Source organism: Aquarana catesbeiana, linkage group LG03 (assembly GCF_042186555.1).
Source record: "Aquarana catesbeiana isolate 2022-GZ linkage group LG03, ASM4218655v1, whole genome shotgun sequence".
Lineage (NCBI taxonomy): Eukaryota > Metazoa > Chordata > Amphibia > Anura > Ranidae > Aquarana > Aquarana catesbeiana.
This window is the reverse complement of record NC_133326.1, coordinates 700401767-700424566: the sequence shown is the minus strand read 5'-3', so window position 1 is coordinate 700424566 and position 22800 is coordinate 700401767. Positions and strand designations below refer to the sequence as shown.

The window sequence follows — 22800 nt, the reverse complement described above, 5'->3', positions numbered from 1 at the left end:
CAGGCTGCATTTATGGGCAATGGTCAGGCTGCATTTATGGGCAATGGTCAGGCTGCATTTATGGGCAATGGTCAGGCTGCATTTATGGGCAATGGTCAGGCTGCATTTCTTTGGCACAGATCAGGCTGCATTTATGGCAATGGTCAGTCAGGCTGCGTTTCGTGGGCACTGGTAAATATTTTGGTACACCATTTGGTTCAGAATATTTTTTTTTTGTTCTTGTTTTCCTCCTCTAAAACCTAGGTGCGTCTTATGGTCAGGTGCGTCTTATGGAGCGAAAAATACGGTATTCTTCTACATGTTTTTGGTAAATAAAAAAAAAATCGCAATAGGCGATTGATTGGTTTGTGCAAAAGTTATTGCATCTACAAGCAATAAGATAGATTTAGTTGTTTTTACTAGTAATGGCGGCGATCTGCGATTTTTAGCGGGATTGCGACATTGCGGCGGACAAATCTGACCCCAAATGACACTTTTTGGGGACCATTGACATTATTCCATTGATTAGTGCTATAAAAATGCACTGATCAATGTAAAAATGACACTGGCAGGGGAAGGGTTTAACACTAGGGGGCGATCAAGGGGTTAACTGTGTTCCCTGGGTGTGTTCTAACTGTAGAGGGGATGGGTTCACTGGGACATGACAGAGATCACTGTTCCCGATCACTGGGAGCAGTAGATCTCTGTCTTGTTTCCTGTCAGAACAGGGATCCGCCTTGTTTACACTGGCAGACCCCTGTTCTGCCTCTGTACTAGGCGATCGCGGGTCGCCGACGGACATCGAGTCCACCTGACCCACGGGCATGCTCGTGCAGCGGTAAGGAGAACACGCCGCTGGAAATATTGCCTGCGCAAGCCGCCGTACAGGTATGGTTTTTCCCGCAGGGCTGCCAACCTGCCGCAGTATATCTGCGTGAGCTGGTCAGCAAGTGGTTACAAGACCATAGATGTAATCCCAGCTTATTACAGGTACATAGATACCTGTGGTCGTCCATAGCACATCTTTGGGATGGAAGCTGTGCTCTTCCATGTAGGAATTCCTGATAAGATAATGGCTGTTCCTCAATCACTTGAACAAACCTGGGCTTTCCAGTAACTCCTGTTTTTTGCCATTTCCCAGAAGTACTCATGGCTCCTTAGCATTTGAAAGGGAGGCCAATTGTAGCCAGAGTTGGGTCTTGGGGAAAAACTTTAGGACACTTGATAGATCAAATGCTGTAGAAAAAATGATCCGTACTCCGATTGTTGCTCTTAAAATTTCTTCATTTTATTGAATAGCCACAGTACAAACAAACGCAGATTAAGTCAGTTGACGTGTTTCAGGCTATAAGGCCTTAGTCATAACCATTGGCTCATTAGCATTTGAAAGGGAGGCCAACTGTAGCCAGAGACGGGGCTTGGGGAGAAACTTTAGGAAGCTGGATAGATCAAATGCTACAAATCCTAGTCCAGAGGTTACTTGTATGGTTGTGTGATACCAAATATCTTGTGTAGTCATTGAGTAAATGGAGGTGGAAGAAGGATCACAAGGGGGTAAGTTGTGAACGTGGCTGCACTATAGTTGCCCATAGCACATTATTTGGGGGTGGAAGCTTTGCGGTTCTATTTAGAACAGTATAGTGCAATTACTGAGGGGGTAATAGAGGAAGGAGTAATATGTGTATATACTCCATGATGATTCCATTTAGAACAGTATAGTGCGCACTCCGTGATGAAACGTATTTCCAAAGGTGTGGTGCTTCCATGGGTGCTAAATGTGCACTAATATAACACTGACTTCTATATGGGTTGGTGGAAGGAGCACCATTATGAGGGGTTCCCACCATCCCTGTGCTGAGTTCCCAGGTCCGTACACCTGCTGTGCCCATTATGAGGGGTTCCCACCATCCCTGTGCTGAGTACCCGGGTCTGTACACCTGCTGTGCCCATTATGAGGGGTTCCCACCATCCCTGTGCTGAGTTCCCAGGTCTGTACACCTGCTGTGCCCATTATGGGAATTCCCACCATCCCTGTGCTGAGTTCCCGGGTCTGTACAACTGCTGTACCCATTATGAGGGGTCCCCGCCATCCCTGTGCAGAGTTCCCAGGTCTGTACACCTGCTGTGCCCATTATGGGGGATTCCAACCAACCCTGTGCTGAGTTCCCAGGTCTGTACACCTGCTGTGCCCATTATGAGGGTTTCCCACCATCCCTGTGCTTGGGACGGTTCTTGGGGCTTGGTCAGCCATTTCAAATCCCCCTATACCTGAACAAATTTGCATTTCCTCATTAATCACCATCTAGTTTGCAAAGCATTTCCTTCTACAGTCACCTCCCTGGGCTTGGGGCGGCGTCTTTCTGTAAACGTTTAAAATTCAGGGTCACCCGGCACGTGATTGACGAGTTTTGTTTTTTGGTGTCACGGTTTCCCTGTTTGTGAATCATGGAAGAAGACATTGCTCGAGGTAGACAAGTCAGGAATGGCATTCACCTGGGGGGGATTAACCCTTTCTGGGGATCATGGCTGTGACTAGTCTGGAATGCAGTAAACAATTCTCAGTCCTATGATGCAATTTGCTATTCTGAGAAATGCACAATATATATATATTTTCATATAGCCAGACGTATTCTTGTTTTAGCTGGAGGGGGGGGGGGGATGCTTATATAAACCCAATCGCTAAAATCTATAATGATCCCTTTTTATGGGGCTCTGAAGGTGCTCCTCCTACACCCCCCAACCCCGCACCACCCCGGCTGCCGATATTTGGCCCCCCTGACTAATGAACCTGGAAGGGATAAGAATTGCGTCCCTTCCTGGTTCACAGCCGTCATTCCTCGGCTACTATAGCCAGGGAAGCAGCTAATCAAGCACAAGCTATGTTTGATTAGCTGCAGGGGAGACATTGGGGGGGCCTTATACATCCCCCCCCGCCACCCTCCGGTGCTTCTACCGTCTTGCCGTATTATCGGCAAGCCGGAGAGTGAATTGGCCAGCGGCGGCCGTTTACCTTAGAAAATAGCGCAGACCAGATGGTCCCCAGTCATCTTTATGACCTTTTGAGGCCGGGCTCAATGTTATGACGTCACAACTGGCCTCGTCAGATGTAAACACTGCCATTTCTTCAACTTGGAAGCCGAGATAGTTTTTTTTTTTGTTTATTTTTTTAGATCTCATGCTTTCCAGTCTGGAGGAGAGATGTGGGGTCTTATAGACTCCAAATCTCACTGTAAAGAGGACCTGTCATGCCGTATTGTAATAGGAATAGAAGTGATAAAAAAAAATGTAAAGGGAAAGTGTCAAACTATAAAAATAAAAGTAAAATAAACAATAAAATAATAAAAAAAAAAAAATTTAAAGCGCCACCATCCCCACACGCTGAAGCGAACGCATATGTACGTTGAGCCCGTATATGTAAACTGCATTCAAACCACACATGTGAGGTATCGCTGTGAATGTTGGATCGAGAGCAACAATTCTAGCCCTAGACCTCCTCTGTAACCCTAAACTGGTAACCTGTAAACAATTTTAAAACGTCGCCTATGGAGATTTTTAAGTACTGAAGTTTGGCGCCTTTTCACGAGTGTGCACAATTTTAAAGCGTGACATTTTCGGTATCTATTTACTCAACGTAACATCATCTTTCACATTATGCAAAATCGGGCTAAGTACTGTTTTTGTTTTTTTTAATGCATGAAACTGTTTTTTTTTTTTTTTTGTTCCAAAAATTTCTACGCAAATACCGTGTGACATAAAAAGTTGCAACGACACTATTTTATTCTCTAGGGTCTCTGCTAAAAAAAAAAAAAAAACCCATCTATAATGTTTATGGTTTCTGAGTAATTTTGCTAGCAAAAAAATGTTCTTTGCATGTAGGACAGAAGTGTCAGAATTGGCTTGGGAGGCAAGGGGTTAAACATAAATTGCTCCGCACATGTGAGGTATCGCCGTGGACATCAGAGTGAGAGCCAAATTCTAGGGCCAATATTCACAGTTGAACTAAAGACAAAACTTTTTAAAATTAATTTTAGATAGTCAGCCCTGTCGGTTTATTATTTTAATTTTTTTTTGCCATCTGTGTCTCTTTAGGGAGATTTCTCTTCACTTCCTGTCCCAAAGCCACTATAGGAAGTGAAAAGAAATCCCTCCAAAGTGGGTGTCACCAGAACTGGTGTCCCCCATTAGACGTTTTCCCCTCAATTCCTGTTCCAGCGACAACCCAAAATGTGGGATTTTTTTTCACTTTCACTCTCCATGATACTGGTCACCAGAGGGTGAATCTCCTGAACAGGGACACAGATAGCAACCTGAAAGGGGGTTTAATCCCCCTCTACTGTTTCCAAAACTGTAAAAGGAAAAAAAAAAATTTGCCTTTTTAGTTATACTTTAACTCCAAACTGATGACCTGTAAAGGCTTTTAAAGCGTCATCTATGGATAGTTTTGTTTTTTTTTTTTTCACGATTTTAAATAAAGTGGAACTACAGCCAAAACTTTTTTTTTTTCATTTTGGATAGACTAAGGGAGGATTATAACCCCTGTTGGTTTGTTTTTTGCCATTTGTGTCCCGTTGGGGAGATTTCCCTTCACTTCCTGTCCCATAGCCAAAACAGGAAGTGATAGGAAATCCCTTCACATTTAACTACCTGCCGCCCGGCGTATCGTAAAATTACGACGTCATATGACGTCGCCCCAGAACGAGAGAAGAGATCCTACCCATTTTCATTTTACTATGACACTTCCCTAGCACATGGCGCAACCCCAATCTCTGTAAAGAGCCGATGACGCGGCACTTTAACCGTGTGATCGGCTGTGTCCAATCACGACCGTTCACGTGTAAACACGGAAGTGCAGTTTTTCGGCTCTCCTCGCCTCACACTGACAGAGAGCGAGGTGAGGAGAACGGGGCAGTGGCATCTCCTCCCAGAAGAGCGTGTACAGGTAATCAGGGCACTGATCATGAGTGCCCTGATTATCAATGTAGCCCCAGCAGTGCCACCAATCAGTGCCCATCAGTGACACCAATCAATGTTCATCAGTGATGCCAGTCAGTGCTGCCTTTCAGTGCCTGCTCATCAGTGCCACCGATCAGTACCCACCAGTGCCGCCCATCAGTGCCACCTATTAGTAGCCATCAGTGTGGCATATTAGTGCCACCTCATCAGTGCCCACCAGTGCCGCCCATCAGTGCCACCTATTAGTAGCAATCAGTGTGGCATATTAGTCCCACCCCATCAGTGCAGCCTATCAGCGCCCATCAGTGCAGTCTATCAGCGCCCATCAGTGCAGTCTATCAGTGTAGGAGAAAAGTTAGCTATTTACAAAATTTACTGACCAAAACTAAGAAAAACTTTTTTGTTTTTGTTTTTTAGAATTTTCGGTCTTTTTTGTTTTGTTTTTTAACAAAAAAAAAAAAAACCCAGTGTGATTAAATGCCACCAAAAGAAAGTTTTATTTGTGTGAAGAAAATGATAAAAATTTCATTTTGGTACAGTGTTGCATTACCGCGTAATCGTCATTCAAAGTGTGACAGCGCTGAAAGCTGAAAATTGGCCTGGGCAGGAAGGGGGTGAAAGTGCCCAGTATTGAAGGGGTTAAGGGAATCCCTGGGGGACCCCCAGGTCACCAGAGTTAGTGTCCCCATTGGGTATAAGTATCTGAAATAAAAAAAAAAAATAGGGGCCGATCGGCTGACAGCCTCAAGGTTTACTGTTGCTGAAGGGGGAAGAAAGCAACAGGAATGGCACAGATTATGCAGAGGGAAAAGCAGGAGAGGTGACAGGACAGACTCTGCTTCAGGGAGACACAAAAGAGTTAAACTTACAAAGACAGTGTCTTGTCATATCTCTCTGATATTTTCCCCTTTATCCTTCAAGGCAGCCTGTGAACTTCAGCACTGTAAAGCTTCTGTCAGCCTTCCCCTCTATCTGAGCCAAGACATATAATCAAGTCTGGAAAGATACTGTACATGTTTTAATTGAATAAAGTGATGTATACCTTGTGAGACCAAAGACAGCAGGAGAGTTTCCAATAAGGAAGTGACTGCTCTGGTCTTCAACAAAATGGCGGCCTCCAGCAAGAAGAAAAAGGAGCATTGCTGGAAGCAATTTACGGCACGCAGCCAATTTGTTGGTAGCGTAATTATTAATGTGGAATGTGTGTTCCTTGCTAAAGAACATTGTTATCAAACCGTTATGGGTAAGGCTCTGCTTTAAGAAACACATGAATGGATGGTGGTAGTGGGCAAAGGGAAGGGGGAGGGGCCTCAATTATTAGATTATTAAAACGGAACTAAACCCATCGATTTAACAGTTTCAAAAAACAGTTACATTCCCGGCACGTGCTGGAAATGTAACTCACATTGGTTGTGATCTCAACCAAACTCAACCATCCAATGGCTGGTGTCATAACTGATCACATGTGCAGCACCATGACAGTTGAAGATCAAACAGAGGCCAAGATGGCAGCTTTCTTGTCTGAAAACGATAAGAGGGTTTAGTTCCACTTTTAAGTGCAATTCAGTTTAAGTAGGAGGTGGAACGTCAGTTGGAGGATCATTAGTTAAGAGTTGATACCATTGAGCATATTGGAATTGCATTGCACTATAGATTGTTGGGTTTCTACAGGCAATGTCAAATGAAAGACTCCTAAACATCAAAGAATAGCTGCAAATAAAGAGTTAATTTTTTTTTTGGTTCTGTAAATAATTGGTGCGATGAGCCGGGCTGATTCACCCGGCACAATGTCCCAAAATAAACAGTGAGAGAGGGTGAAGCAAAGTCCATATATATTCAGTATACCAAGCGTCCAACAGCGAGCTGGCCTTCAAGATCCAACCAGAGCCCCAAGGTAACGTTCCTTTTATTCTCACATTTTACTCGGTTGTCACCCTCCTGATTCCAAGGTTTAAAGAGGAACTCTCGACTAATTTTAATCCCTTTATGCCACTTTAAATGGGTCGTGACACCCAAGGCCAGTAAGAGGGGCTCCCAATTATGCGGCACAGCATTGACATCATCAGAAGCTTGTCCTATCTGCAGTAGTTGACCATAATACCAAGCGCCCAGCAGCAAGCTGGTCTTCAAGATGTCACGGGAGCCCCAAGGTAACGTTCCTTTTTTTCTTAAATTTTACTTGGTTGTCACCTTCCTGCCTCCAAGGTTTAAAGAGGAACTCTCGACTAATTTTAACCCCCTTTATGCCACTTTAAATGGGCCGTGACACCCAAGGCCAGTAAGAGGAGCTCCAGATTATGCGGCACAGCATTGACATCATCAGAAGCTTGTTCTATCTACAGTAGTTGACCGTGAGCTGCGGTGGTCACAGTTCTGGAGGTCTCTGAGCGTGCCAAGGACCGAGACAGTAAAGCATATATGCGGCAGTTCAGCATTAAGGAGCACCCGCGCTTCCCCAGGGGTTAGGCTACCATCCTGTATACACAATATCGATACGGTGCTACGACCCACCCAAACCAGATTGGAAGGAGCTCCACGTGTGCCCAGACTACAGCCACACAAACTGTATCCAGATGAAAATGTTGGCAACTGCGTGTGATGCGTTCCTAAAATCCAGCTTTATAAAGAGTACAAAAAAAGTCCCAACGTACAAAAGGCTGACGCGTTTTAGCCCGGGTGGGTTATGACTAAAGCCCACCCAGGCTGAAACACGTCAACCTTTTGGACAGTGGGGCTTTTATGTACTCTTTATGAAGTTGTAATAAACTGGATTGTAGAGCACATTACACGCAGTTGCTGACCTTTTTGTCTGAATATACTATCCTAAGCTTGGTTCACACCTACAGGTACAACTGAGCACGGGTGCGTTTCCACACGTAAGGCAGTCCATTTATTCCAATGGGCTGCCCTACGGGCAAGGAAGGTGGAGAATAAGTCCCTGACTCTTAGCCAAAATTGCACTGCACTGAACTGCTTGGGGCTGTTTGAGTCATGATGGTGGCAATAACAATTAATCTGCTAAAGGGCAGCGCGTTTCTCGGCGTAATTGGGAAAGTGCGCGATCTTGCACGTGTTCCCAATACGCAGAGGTTTGAAACTAGCCTTAATCGTACACTACAGGACACAAGTATTCCCTGAGTTATAGGCTTGTAGCATTAGGTCAGGGGTCTCCAAAGTACGGCCCTTGGGCCACATCTGGCCCGCTAGGACGTTTTTACCGGCCCGCAGTCCTCATTCTCACTACAGGGTCTCTCTGTTAAAGCTTTGTGGGGGGACCTGCGATGCATGCTCGCCCCCACCTTAGCAGTATGCAGTGCAGGTCCTGCAATCACTCCTGGCGTCTCCATGTGTTGGTTGATAGGGCCGTCAGCTTCAACCAGTGAAGTGTTTAAGTGCAGGCCGGCTGCCCCCCTTTTCCTCCCATCGTGCTGTTTAAATCTGTGTTATTTACTGCTGTAATTTTGCATACAGCGTGTCTGTGTGACAGCAGTGCAACAGCTGGGAGGTGCAGAAGGTCTGCACCTAAGGCACACTGTGCAGTGGTAAAATAATATACAGAGAGACTGATGGGTACACAGTTGTGGGGGGGGGGGATGATGGCTCTGGAGGGGACAACACCGTTGTGTGGAGTGGGGGTTGATGGCTCTGTCGGGAACACAGTTATGGGGGGGGGGGGGGGGTTGATGGCACTAATGGGGACGCAGTTGTGTTGGTGATGGCTCTGGAGGGGACACAATTGTGGGGGAGAGGGCTTGATGGCTCTGTTTGGGACACCTTTGCATGGAGAAGGTGAAGCCTCTGTTGGGGATACAGTAAATGGAGGGGATTGAGGGCACTGATGAGGATGCAGTTGTGTTGTGGGTGATGGCTTTGGAGGGGACACAGTTGTGGGGGAGATGGGTTGATGGCTCTGTTGGGGACACCTTTGTGTGGAGGGGGGCAATGGCTTTGTCTGGGACACAGTTATAGGGGGAGGTTTGATGGCACTGATGGGGATGCAGTTGTGTTGGGGATGATGGCTCTGGAGGGGACTCAATTGTGGGTTAGAGGGGCTGATGGCTCTGTTGGGGACACCTTTGTGTGGAGGGGGTGATAGCTCTGTTGCGGACACTGTTGTGTGGAGGGGATGATGGCTCTGTTGGGGACGGTTGGGGGGGGGGGGGTGATGGCTTTGTCTGGGACACAGTTATAGGGGGAGGTTTGATGGCACTGATGGGGATGCAGTTGTGTTGGGGGTGATGGCTCTGGAAGGGACACAGTTGTGGAGGAGAAGGGTTGATGGCTAAGTTGGGGACACCTTTGTGTGGAGGGGGCGATGGCTTTGTTGGAGACACAGTTATGGGGGGGGTTGATGGCACTGATGGGGATGCAGTTGTGTTGGGGGTGATAGCTCTAAAGAGGACACAGTTGTGGGCGATTGGGAAGTGATGGCTTTGATGGGAGCACAGTTGTGGGGGAGCGGGGTGAAGGCTCTGATGGGGACACAGTTGTATGTGGGGGGGGTGTTGATGGCTCTGATGGGGACACAGTTATGGGGGGAGGTGTGATGGCTCGGAGGATGACACAGATGTGTGTGAGGGGACACAAACAACAAACCCTCCCGCTCTCCATGAGTCCTCAGTTTTGCTAGTGTCCTAAGGTGATGGACCTCTTCTCCCTTCCTGAGAAATCACTCTTAGCTTAAAGTATAACTTAAGGCAAAACTTTTTTTAAGGTTTGGATAGAGTGTAGAGGGATTATATCCCTTGTCTGTTTTTTATTGCTGTCTGTTCCCCCGTTAGAAAGATTCACCCTCGCTAATTGTCCTGGTGACCACCATCACCGAGTGGAAGTGAAAGAAAATCCCAAAATTTGGGTTGCCACCAGAACATAGGGGAAATCTTCCAATGGGGACACTAGTTCTGGTGACAACCAGGGATTGCCCTACTTTCGAGTGATTTCCTCTCACTTACTGTTTGGGCTATGGGACGGGAAGTGAAGGGGAATCTCGCCAATGGGACACAAAACCTGACAGGGGTTGTAACCCTACCTATCCAAAAAAAAAATTTTTAAAAATGAAAAGTTTTGCCTAGTTCTACTTTAACTAGTTTATTACTTTATTATAGCTATGCATATCAAGATCATTATTAATCTTATCCATAAGTGTTAATATTTGATACAATGTATCGGTATGTACTGTATGTCTGTGTCTTTTGTACTTTTTCTTATAATTGGAGTCTCTAGGGGCGGTCGTATTTGTTTCCCTTGCATCCGACGGACTTCTACAGTGAGGGAAAAAAGTATTTGATCCCCTGCTGATTTTGTATGTTTGCCCACTGACAAAGAAATGATCAGCCTATAATTTTAATGGAAGGTTTTTTTTAATAGCGAGAGACAGAATAACAACAAAAATATCCAGAAAAAAGCATTTCAAAAAAGTTATAAATTGATTTGCATTTGAATGAGTGAAATAAGTATTTGATCCCCTAACAATCAGCAAGATTTCTGGCTCCCAGGTGTCTGCTATACAGGTAATGAGCTGAGATTAGGAGCACTCTCTTAAAGGGAGTGCTCCTAATCTCAGCTTGTTACCTGTATAAAAGACACCTGTCCACAGAAGCAATCAGATTCCAATCTCTCCACCATGGCCAAGACCAAAGAGCTGTCCAAGAATGTCAGAGACAAGATTGTAGACCTACTGCAATGGGCTACAAGACCATCGCCAAACAGCTTGGTGAGAGGGTGACAACAGTTGGTGCGATTATTCGCAAATGGAAGAAACACAAAATAACTGTAAATCTCCCTCGGTCTGGGGCTCCATACAAGGTCTCACCTCGTGGAGTTTCAATGATCATGAGAACGGTGAGGAATCAGCCCAGAACTACACGGGAGAACCTTGTCAATTATCTCAAGGCAGCAGGGACCATAGTCACCAAGAAGACAATTGGTAACACTACGCCATGAAGGACTGAAATCCTGCAGTACCCACAAGGTCCCCCTGCTCAAGAAAGATGTACAGGCCCATCTGAAGTTTGCTAATGAACATCTGAACGATTCAGAGGAGAACTGGGTGAAAGTGTTGTGGTCAGATGAGACCAAAATGGAGCTCTTTGGCATCAACTCATCTCGCCGTGTTTGGAAGAGAAGGAATGCTGCCTATGACCCCAAGAACACCATCCCCACCGTCAAACATGGAGGTGGAAACCTTATGCTTTGGGGTTCTTTTTCTGCTAAGGGGACAGGACAAATTTACTGAAACAAAGAGACAATGGACGGGGCCATGTACCGTCAAATCTTGGGTGAGAACCTCCTTCCTTCAGCCAGGGCATTGAAAATGGGTCGTGGATGGGTAGAATGGCTCAAGCAGAAGCACATTAAGGGTTAAGGAGTGGCCTAGCCAGTCTCCAGACCTTAATCCCATAGAAAATATGCGGAGGGAGCTGAAGGTTCGAGTTACCAAACATCAGCCTGGAAACCTTAATGGCTTGGAGAGGATCTGCAAAGAGGAGTGGGACAAAATCCCTCCTGAGATGTGTGCAAACCTGGTGGCCAACTACAAGAAACGTCTGACCTCTGTGACTGCCAACAAGGGTTTTGCCACCAAGTACTAAGTTGAGTTTTGCGAAGGGGTCAAATACCTATTTCACTCATTAAAATGCAAATCAATTTAGAACTTTTTTGAAATGCGTTATTCTGGATATTTTTGCTGTTATTTTGTCTCTCGCTGTTAAAATAGACCCACAATTAAAATTATAGACTGATCATTTCTTTGTCAGTGGGCAAACGTACAAAATCAGCAGGGGATCAAATACTTTTTTCCCCTCGCTGTATTTCTCAGTGCAAAAAACAAACAAAACAGTAGACGCTCCCATGGCTCTACATGGTCCCAAGTAGTCCTGATTGGTAGCCGGAGACCATGTTGACCTATGCTAGGAATAGTGTTCTTCATAATAAAGAAGGGCTTTTTTTAACTCCAGATAAATTGGTTTGGTAACGCTGACACAGCTCTTTTGACTAAACGTGAATATTCATGATAGAATTCTTTGTTTTTCAGCATTTTCTCAAACTTTCCCATTTTTTTTTTTTTTTTTTTTTTTTACATTTTTAACCCCTAAACTAACAAAAATGACACCTAATCCAGTCCTACCTTTTATCCTTAACTGGTACCCATTAACACCTTACCTATCCACTAACGCTGCACATGGATCGCCAGGCAAATAGCTAAACACACAGATAAAATACGTAAGAGATATTTATAGCGCTGTCCATCCAGTCCTGAGATTTACACAGCTCTGCCACACAGCACAGCCTTGTGTGGCAGAGCAGACCTGATTCTTGTCTGCTGTAGTTTTTGTATCAGTTACAGGTCTTGTCTGTCCCCCCAGCGTGTGATTGGACAGTGACAGGATGAGCCCAGCTCTCTGTCACTCTGCTCTCTCCTCCTGCGAGCATGTTTCATGTCGACAGACTTGCATGCAGCACACCTGATTGGCACCCAGTCTGAGCTCTGCAGTGCCGTGAGCACTAAGTCCGAAATCTGTGCAGCAGACATGACAGCCAGGTCTGCAGCCTCCATTACAGGAGCAGTAGACCACACGCCCGGCTTGCTTATTTGGATGATAAAAGAGCAGCTCCAGAAATAGGAGGCAGCTGAACTTCCACTGAGAAATACAAGATACCAGCTCTGAGTTCAATAGTCTTGAGTAAAGCTGGCCATGCACTATACAAATTTTGCCCGGATCCTGATGATCCGGCTCAAATGCACTCCTCCATTGAGGGCTCTGTTGACACCCACCCAACGTCTTTCGACTGAAGAATTTGATTGAAGGACTTGGATGGGAAAAAAATTTTGCTGAACAGCAGCTGCATTCAATTAAATGATTCTGAAAGCCTGTGGAGTGGAAAAATCTAAGAGTTTATGGCCAGCTTTCCTGACAAAGGCAGCCAGGGAACTGGCATTTTCAAAGGAGGGTCAGCATTGTACAGGAGTCCTTTTAATAATGAAAGTAATAATAATTAGGCTTCTTGCTCTTAATGGATCATATTGAAGTTCATGTTAAATAATTTGCCCACAGCTTGAAAGGTCCATTATAGTGACATGTCCCCGTGTGATATGTACGCTGCATATTAAAACCATGTTGTTGGGATTATGTTGAAGGAGGAGGGGAGGGCTTCATTGTCCCATTATATGAGGGAACTGGTTTGGCATGAATAGATTTTTGATACTATGGGGTTGATTCACTAAAGGCAAATAGACGGTGCACTTTGCAGTTGCTCCAGAGCTGAATAAATTTGGTAAAGCTTCACTTTGCTAAGAATACCCAATCACGTGCAAGGAAACTTTAAAAAAAAAAAAAACAGCATTTTTTTTTGTGGGACACAATAGCTGTATAGGGGTATCTGAGGTGAAGGGGGATGGAGATTTGTGGGTTGCAGGATGGGACTGATGGGACACACTGGCTGTGTAGGGGGTATCTGAGAAGCAGCGGGTATGTATTTTTTTGGGTTGCAGGATGGGACTGGTTGGACGCAATGGCTGTGTACGTGGGTATCTTAGGAGAAGGGTGCGAGGAGGTCTCCGGGTTGCAGGATGGGAATGGTGGGATGCAGTGGCTGTGTAGGTGGGTATCTTAGGAGAAGGGTGGAAGAAATTCTCTGGGTTGCAGGATGGGAATTGTGGAAATCTGTGGCTGTGTAGGTGGGTATCTTAGGAGAAGGGAGGTCTCAGGTTTGCAGGATGGGAATGGTGGGATGCAATGGCTGTGTAGGTGGGTATCTTAGGGGAAGGGTGGAAGAAATTCTCTGGGTTGCAGGATGGGAATTGTGGAAATCTGTGGCTGTGTAGGTGGGTATCTTAGGAGAAGGGAGGAAGGAGGTCTCAGGGTTGCAGGATGGAAATGGTGGGATGCGATGGCTGTGTAGGTGGGTATCTTAGGAGAAGGGTGGAAGGAGGTCTCAGGGTTGCAGGATGGGAATGGTGGGATGCGATGGCTGTGTAGGTGGGTATCTTAGGAGAAGGGTGGAAGGAGGTCTCAGGGTTGCAGGATGGGAATGGTGGGATGCGATGGTTGTGTAGGTGGGTATCTTAGGAGAAGGGGGGTGGAGATTTCTGGGTTGCAGGATGGGACTGATGGGGGACACTGGCTGTGTAGGGGGTATCTGAGGAGCAGCGGGTATGGAATTCTTTGGGTTGCAGGATGGGACTGGTTGGGCGGAATGGCTGTGTAGGTGGGTATCTTAGGAGAAGGGTGGAAGGAGGTCTCCGGGTTGCAAAATGGGAATGTGGGATGCAGTGGCTGTGTAGGTGGGTATCTCAGGAGAAGGGTGGAAGTAGGTCCCCATGTTGCAGGATGGGAATGGTGGGATGTGATGCCTGTGTAGGGGGGTATCTAAGGAGAAGGGTGGAAGTAGGTCTCCTGGTTGCAGGAGAGGACTGGTGGGACACAGTGGCTGTGTAGGGGGTATCTGAGGAGAACGGGGATAGAGGTCCTAGGCTCTATCAGTGATTCCAGCTTCCTACTCCATTCCATTCCAAATCTGAATCGCCTCAGAGAGGAAATTCTCCCTCCGCTCACTTCCTGCTACTCTTCCTGTCCTGTCTCTGAGCTGAGAGATTAGACATAGGTGCGGCCTGGGCTCCACGGGAAAGGGGGTGTGGGATACAATCCCTGAAGTCTGCAAAGCAACTCACATGGATCGTTTTTTTCTTTTTCTGTACTTCCATGTGCAAACAAAATATCTACATTTGTTTTTCCTTGTATGTGATTGGGCATTCTATTTATATTTCTTTAGTAAATCAACCCCAACAGTCTCCTCTCCCATACTTTTCTCCTTTTTTTTCTTTTTTTTCTTTTCTTTCTTTTTCTTTTCTTTTCTTTTCTTTTTTTCTTTTCTTTCTTTTCTCTTTTCTTTTATGTTTTTCTTTTCTTTGCTTTTGTTCCTCGTTCTTTCTTTCTTCTAGGAGAGAAGTTCGGGGACATTATCAGGGGTAAGGGGTAATATGAAGGGGATAGGAAGGGAGTCCGGGGACATTATCAGGGGTAAGGGGTAATATATAAAGGGGATAGGAGAGGAGTCCGGGGACATTATCCGGCGTAAGGGATAATATAAAGGGGATAGGAGGTGAGTCCAGGGACATTATCAGGGGTAAGGGATAATATAAAGGGGATAGGAGGTGAGTCCAGGGACATTATCAGGGGTAAGGGATAATATAAAGGGGATAGGAGGTGAGTCCGGGGACATTATCAGGGGTAAGGGGTAATATATAAAGGGGATAGGAGAGGAGTCCGGGGACATTATCCGGTGTAAGGGGTAATATATAAAGGGGATAGGAGAGGAGTCCAGGGACATTATCAGGGGTAAGGGATAATATAAAGGGGATAGGAGGTGAGTCCAGGGACATTATCAGGGGTAAGGGATAATATAAAGGGGATAGGAGGTGAGTCCAGGGACATTATCAGGGGTAAGCGATAATATAAAGGGGATAGGAGAGGAGTCCGGGGACATTATCAGGGGTAAGGGATAATATAAAGGGTATAGGAGGTGAGACCAGGGACATTATTAGGGGTAAGGGATAATATGAAGGGGGATGGGAGGGGGAGTCTGGGGACATTATGAGGGGTAAGGGATAATATAATGGGGGATGGGAGGGGGGAGTCTGGGGACATTATCAGGGGTAAGGGATAATATAAAGGGGGATGGGAGGGGAGTCTGGGGACATTATCAGGGGTAAGGGATAATATAAAAGGGATAGGAGGGGAGTCTGGGGACATTATCAGGGGTAAGGGATAATATAAAGGGGGATGGGAGGGGGGAGTCTGGGGACATTATCAGGGGTAAGGGATAATATAAAAGGGATAGGAGGGGAGTCTGGGGACATTATCAGGGGTAAGGGATAATATAAAGGGGATAGGAGGGGGAGTCTGGGGACATTATCAGGGGTAAGGGATAATATAATGGGGGATGGGAGGGGGAGTCTGGGGACATTATCAGGGGTAAGGGATAATATAATGGGGGATGGGAGGGGGAGTCTGGGGTCATTATCAGGGGTAAGGGATAATATAATGGGGGATGGGAGGGGGAGTCTGGGGTCATTATCAGGGGTAAGGGATAATATAATGGGGGGTGGGAGGGGGAGTCTGGGGACATTATCAGGGGTAAGGGATAATATAAAAGGGATAGGAGGGGAGTCTGGGGACATTATCAGGGGTAAGGGATAATATAATGGGGGATGGGAGGGGGAAGCTGGGGTCATTATCAGGGGTAAGGGATAATATAATGGGGGATGGGAGGGGGAGTCTGGGGTCATTATCAGGGGTAAGGGATAATATAATGGGGGATGGGAGGGGGGAGTGTGGGGACATTATCAGGGGTAAGGGATAATATAATGGGGGATGGGAGGGGGGAGTGTGGGGACATTATCAGGGGTAAGGGATAATATAATGGGGGATGGGAGGGGGGAGTGTGGGGACATTTATAATGGGGGATGGGAGGGGGAGTCTGGGGACATTATGAGGGGTAAGGGATAATATAATGGGGGATGGGAGGGGGGAGTCTGGGGACATTATCAGGGGTAAGGGATTTCTTTCTCTCTGCACCATTATATACAGCATCCCCATTCTCCTTTCTGCAGTTTTATTCGGTGTGATTTTTGAACATCCTACAAGCAGCAGATCAGAGTGTCTGATGCATAATTCATGTATTGTACCGCAGGAAGCCCTCTTCCTCCTCCCGATAAAACCATTAAAAATTCACCTCCAAGCCCATAAAGAAAGCATGTAGCAATGGTTGCATTTTGAAATCTGAAGATATATACCAGCCCCTCCCCCTCTGCAGTGGGGAAATGGATGATTTGATCCCCTGCAGATCTTGTAAGTTTGCCCACTTACAAAGAAATAAAGGGTCTATTATTTTTATCATAGGTGTATTTTAAGTGATAGAGACAGAATATCAACAAAAAAAAAAACATGCTACAAATGTTATAAATTGAGCTGCAGTTCAGTGAGTAATAAAAGTATTTGATCCCCTACCAACCAACAATAACTCTGGCTCCCACAGACTGGATACAGTAGGCGCTCATATGGTACACAGATTAGTCCTGTCAATATAAGAAGGCGCTCCTATCGACAACTTGTTATGTGTATAAAAGACACCTGTCCACAGAATCTCTTTCTTCCATTCAATCCTCACCATCACGGGCAAGACCAAAGAGCTGTCAAAGGACATCAGGGACAAGATTGTAGACCTGCACAAAGCTGGAATGGGCTACAAGACCATCAGCAAGAAGCTTGGTGAGAAGGAGACAACTGTTAGAGTGATTATTCCCAAATGGAAGAAATGAAATGCCCATCAATCGCCCTCGGTCTGGAGCTCCATGCAAGATTTCGCCTCACGGGGTAAGGATGATCATGAGAAAAGTGGGGGATCAGCCCAGAACTACACAGGAGGAGCTTGTGAATTATCTTAAGACAACTGGACCACAGTCATCAAACAAACCATTGGTAACACAATACCCCACCGTGGATTGAAATCCTGCAGCGCCCAGAAAATCCCCTTCCTCAAGAAGGCACATGTACAGTCATGCCAATGAACATCTAAATGATTCAGAGATGGATTGGGAGAAAGTGCTGTGGTCAGATGAGACCAAAATTCAGCTCTTTGGCATTAACTCGACTCGCCCTGTTTGGAGGAAGAAAAAGGCTAAGAACACCATCCCTACAGTCAAGAACGGAGGTGGAAACATGATGTATTGGGGGTGTTTCTCTGCTAAATGTACAGACCGACTTTACCGCATTGAGGGGCCAATGGACGGGGCCATGTATTGTAAGAGCTTGGATGAGAACCTTCTTCCCTCAGTCAGAACACTGAAAATGGGTCGTAGATGGATCTTCCAGCATGACAATGACCCAAAACATACCAAGGCAACAAAGGAGTGGTTCAAGAAGAAGCACATTAAGGTCATGGAGTGGCCTTAATCCTATAAAAAAATGTATGGAGGGAGCTGAATCTTCGAGTTGCCAAATGACAGCCAAGAAACCTTCAGAGAAGATCTGTAAAGAAGAGTGGACCAAAATCCCTCCTGAGATGTTTGCAAACCTGGTCACCAACTACAACAAACGTCTGACCTCTGTGCTTGCCAACAAGGGTTTCTCCACCAAGTACTTGGTCATGTTTTGCTTGGGGATCAAATACTTATTTTACTCACTGAACTGCAACTCATATTATAACATTTGTATCGTGTTTTTTTTTTTATGAATTTTTGGTTGATGTTCTGCCTCTATCATATAAAATACACCTATCATAAAAATGGTAGACCCTTCATTTCTTTGTAAGTGGGCAAACCTACAAAATCTGCAGGGGATCAAATAATTCTTTTCCCCACTGTAGATACATTGTTGTAGGACCCCCCAGAAACCTCGCGCTGGTTGGCAGTTGATTGTGGTGTCCTAAGTCTTCCATGTACATTACATTTACTGTATGACTCCTACAAAAAAAAAAGTTTTTGAAAGTTCCTGTGATGAGTTTTATCTTTTCTGGTGCCAATAATAGATGCGTGAAGACGGCCGCCATCAGCGGTGTGAGAGTCGCAGCCCTGGAAGTGGCGCGGCCTGGTGAGAAGCGATGATTAACATTAAATTACAGCAGCCTGAATATCAGTCATGTGAAGAATCCTCCATCGGGACGGGATGGAAGCCAAATTTAACATAGGAGGGCTCTTTAAATAGCGCCTGGCAGCAGCTGACGGGGTGTGGGCGCTCTTCGCATGCATCTGGGGGGCTGACATGTCCAAGCTGCGGGGGTGGAATCCGTGTTGCATCAGTGCTGGCCGATAATTTAAAGTGCACGTCCAGCCAAGATTTTCGTTTTGAGAATAGTTGGGTTCTACTGCTATCTGCATCCCCAATTCTTTTTTTTTTTTTTTCCTAACACTTCCTATCTAACGAAATTGTTGTCACCGGGACAGTAAGTGAAGAGACATCTCCAAGCTTGCTTTCAAAGGCAGACGTTCAGCCAATCAGCAGCTCCACGCTAAACGCAGATCCCGCTCTTTGCCAAAGACTACTACTGTAAGTCTGAGCTCATATAGAAGTAGAAGAGCAGCAAAAGTCCATACAGCCCAAAATCTTCGACTTTAAATCCCAATGGATCCTTCTAAATACACCCCTCGGGTATCAGAAGGTGTTCAGCATCTTACAGTTTGTTTTAGGAAGCAGCCACAGCCTGAGTAGTAGAGCCTGTCACCCGCCAGCATGCTGTTGAGAAAGACCGTTGCTTTCCGTGAGGAAGCAGCGGTCTATCTGCAGAGTTCTGACCCCACCCACTGTAAGTTAGACCTATAACTCTGCAGTCAGCTAAGCCCCCTGCTCCTGCTGATTGGAGAGCTCAGGTTCTAGATTGGCAGTAGGCATGCCAGACCTCTGCGGAGTGACCACTGCTTCCACACAGAAAGCAAATAAGGAAATACAGTGGGTTGGCAGAACGTACACCGTTGTGGTCATGACTCTGAATCGTGTAGAGAAGTGCAACTCTCATAAACATGTCAGAGCGAAAGTGAAAATGAGTTTGTGTAAACACGCGGCGGGCAGAGAATTTCCCGGAGGCGGACAAGCAGAGGTGGTGATCATCATCCCAGAAATGTCATCCCTCTGTCTTTGTACCTGCATACGTGACCTTCACTCCACTCCATGTACTGCCCCAACCAGTCCAACCAGATCGTACAGAAGACAGCCCGCCGCCTGCTACCAGGACTGTGTGTAAAATGTTCTAGAAGAGACAAAAACAACACGTGACAAACACCTACTGCTAATCATCTAGGGCTGCAGCTAACCATTGTTTTCATAATCGATTAGTTGGCCGATTATTGTTTCGATTAATCGGTTAATAACCTCAAAAGTGTAGTGTATAATTTAGTTAATATGTAAAGTTTAAAAAAACGGCAATTTATTCTTAAATATCTCTATGCAGTGGTAAATATAAATAACCAACTATATTGTTAGAGAGCAAAATATCTAATCTACTCTGAGAATAACAGACAGAAGAGACATAATGTATATACTATTAGAGGAGATATATACTGTATATACTATTAGAGGATAGATATACTGTATATACTATTAGAGGAGATATACTCTATATACTATTAGAGGAGATATATACTGTATATACTATTAGAGGAGATATACTCTATATACTATTAGAGGAGATATATACTGTATATACTATTAGAGGAGAGATATACTATTAGAGGAGAGATATACTGTATATACTATTAGAGGAGAGATATCCTGTATATACTATTAGAGAATAAATACTGTATATACTATTAGAAGATATATACTGTATATACTATTAGAGGAGATATATACTGTATATACTATTAGAAGATATATACTGTATATACTATTAGAGGATAGATATACTGTATAGACTATTAGAGGAGAGATATACTGTATATACTATTAGAGGAGATATATACTGTATATACTATTAGAAGATATATACTATTAGAGGATAGATATACTGTATAGACTATTAGAGGAGATATACTCTATATACTATTAAAAGAGATATACTGTATATACTATTAGAGGATAGATATACTCTATATACTATTAGAGGAGATATACTCTATATACTATTAGAGCAGATATATACTGTATATACTATTAGAGGAGAGATATACTATTAGAGGAGATATACTGTATATGCTATTAGAGGAGAGATATCCTGTATATACTATTAGAGAATAAATACTGTATATACTATTAGAGGAGATATATACTGTATATACTATTAGAAGATATATACTGTATATACTATTAGAGGATAGATATACTGTATATACTATTAGACGAGAGATATACTGTATATACTATTAGAGGAGATGTATACTGTGTATACTATTATAGGAGAGATATACTGTATATACTACTAGAGGAGAGATATACTGTATATACTATTAGAGGAGAGATATACTGTATATACTATTAGAGAATAAATACTGTATATACTATTAGAGGAGAGATATACAGTATATACTGTTAGAGGTGAGATATACTGTATATACTATTAGAGGAGATATACTGTATATACTATTAGAGGAGAGATATCCTGTATATACTATTAGAGAATAAATACTGTATATACTATTAGAAGATATATACTGTATATACTATTAGAGGAGATATATACTGTATATACTATTAGAGGAGATATATACTGTATATACTATTAGAAGAGAGATATACTGTACATACTATTAGAGGAGAGATATACTGTGTATACTATTATAGGAGAGATATACTGTATATACTATTAGAGGAGAGATATACTGTATATACTATTAGAGGAGAGATATACTGTATATACTATTAGAGGAGAGATATACTGCATATACTATTAGAAGAGATATATACTGTATATACTATTAGAGGAGATGTATACTATGTATACTATTAGAGGAGATATATACTGTATATACTATTAGAGGAGATGTATACTATGTATACTATTAGAGGAGATGTATAGTGTGTATACTATTAGAGGAGATGTATACTACTAGAGGAGAGATATACTGTATATACTATTAGAGGAGAGATATACTGTATATACTATTAGAGGAGATATATACTGTATATACTATTAGAAGATATATACTGTATATACTATTAGAGGAGATATATACTGTATAACAAGGTTGTCACACACTGTTGGTGGTATGTTGGCTGGTATATATGGGCTGCAATGATGGGCACAGATAAGACGACACTGATGGGCACTGATGGGTGGCACTGATGGGTGGCACTGACAGATGTCACTGATGGGCACTGATAGGTGGCACCGGCAGGTGGTATTGATAGGCAGCACTGGTAATGACGCACTGATTAATTTATAGGCGACACTGTGGACACTGATAGGCGGCACTGATAGGTGGAACTGATGGGTGACACTGTGGGCACTGATGGGTGGTACTGTGGGCACTGGTAGGTGACGCTGGTGGGCACTGGTAGGTACCTCAATGATCGGGACCGATGTCCCTCTCGCAGCCGCCGGTGATCTGCTTTTTTTTTAGCTGATTACCGGCTCTGTTTACATCACATGAGCAGCTATTATTGGCTGACAGCTGATCACGTGGTAAGGGGTCGTGATCGACCCCTTACTACGATCTGTGATCAGGCGAGTCTCATAGACTCGCTGAACACAGAGTGCGCCGCGCCCTGCAGGGGGAGCACGGGAGGATGTGCAGGCCAACTAATTGGCTGGCCGATTAATTGATTATGAAAATAGTAATTGATTAATTTCATACTCAATTAGTTGTCAATTAATCGATTAGTTGTTTCAGCCCTATAATCATCCAATTCAGCCTTTCTCCACTGGGGTTCCTCCAGAGGGTGCTGGGGGTTCCATGAGCGCTGACCCTATGGTCTCCTTCCTACACTGACCACCAATGTTAGGGGTGGTAATGTAAGGGGGCACTCCTCCCACTGACCACCAATGCAAGGGGTCCTTCTCCGTCTGACCACTATGTAAGGGGACCCTTCTATTACTGACCATCAATATTAGGGGCCTTATCCATGTGACCACCAATGTAAGGGGCCCTCTCCATCTGACTACTATGTAAGGGGACCCTTCTCTTATTGACCACCAATATAAGGACCCATATCCATCTGTTTATTTTGCAAGGGGCTCTTCTTCTACTGATCAGTGTAGGGGTCCTTTTCCTCCTGACCACTAGTCAGGAAGGGGACCCTTCTTCTACTGAACACCAATGTAAGGGGCTCTTCTCTGTCAGAATACAATGTAAACGGACCAATGTAAGGGGCCATTATCCATTTGACTACGATGCAAGGAGGCTCTCCTACTGATCTTCAGTGTAGGGGGTCCTTCTCC

The 22800-nt window shown here is 44.6% G+C and overlaps 1 protein-coding gene across 2 annotated transcripts in view; it reads left to right on the top strand.

Moving 5' to 3' along the window:
- Positions 1-22800, top strand: part of LOC141133590 (rho guanine nucleotide exchange factor 15-like) — a 92012-nt gene that overhangs the window by 20386 nt on the left and 48826 nt on the right. Inside the window, exon 1 of one of the 2 annotated variants that reach the window (XM_073623051.1) lies at positions 6747-6826. The exons of the other annotated variant lie outside the window; for it this stretch is intronic. The gene's annotated coding sequence lies outside the window, so the exon portion shown is untranslated. Of the gene's footprint in view, positions 1-6746; positions 6827-22800 lie in introns of those variants that run through there. 2 annotated transcript variants of the gene reach the window in all.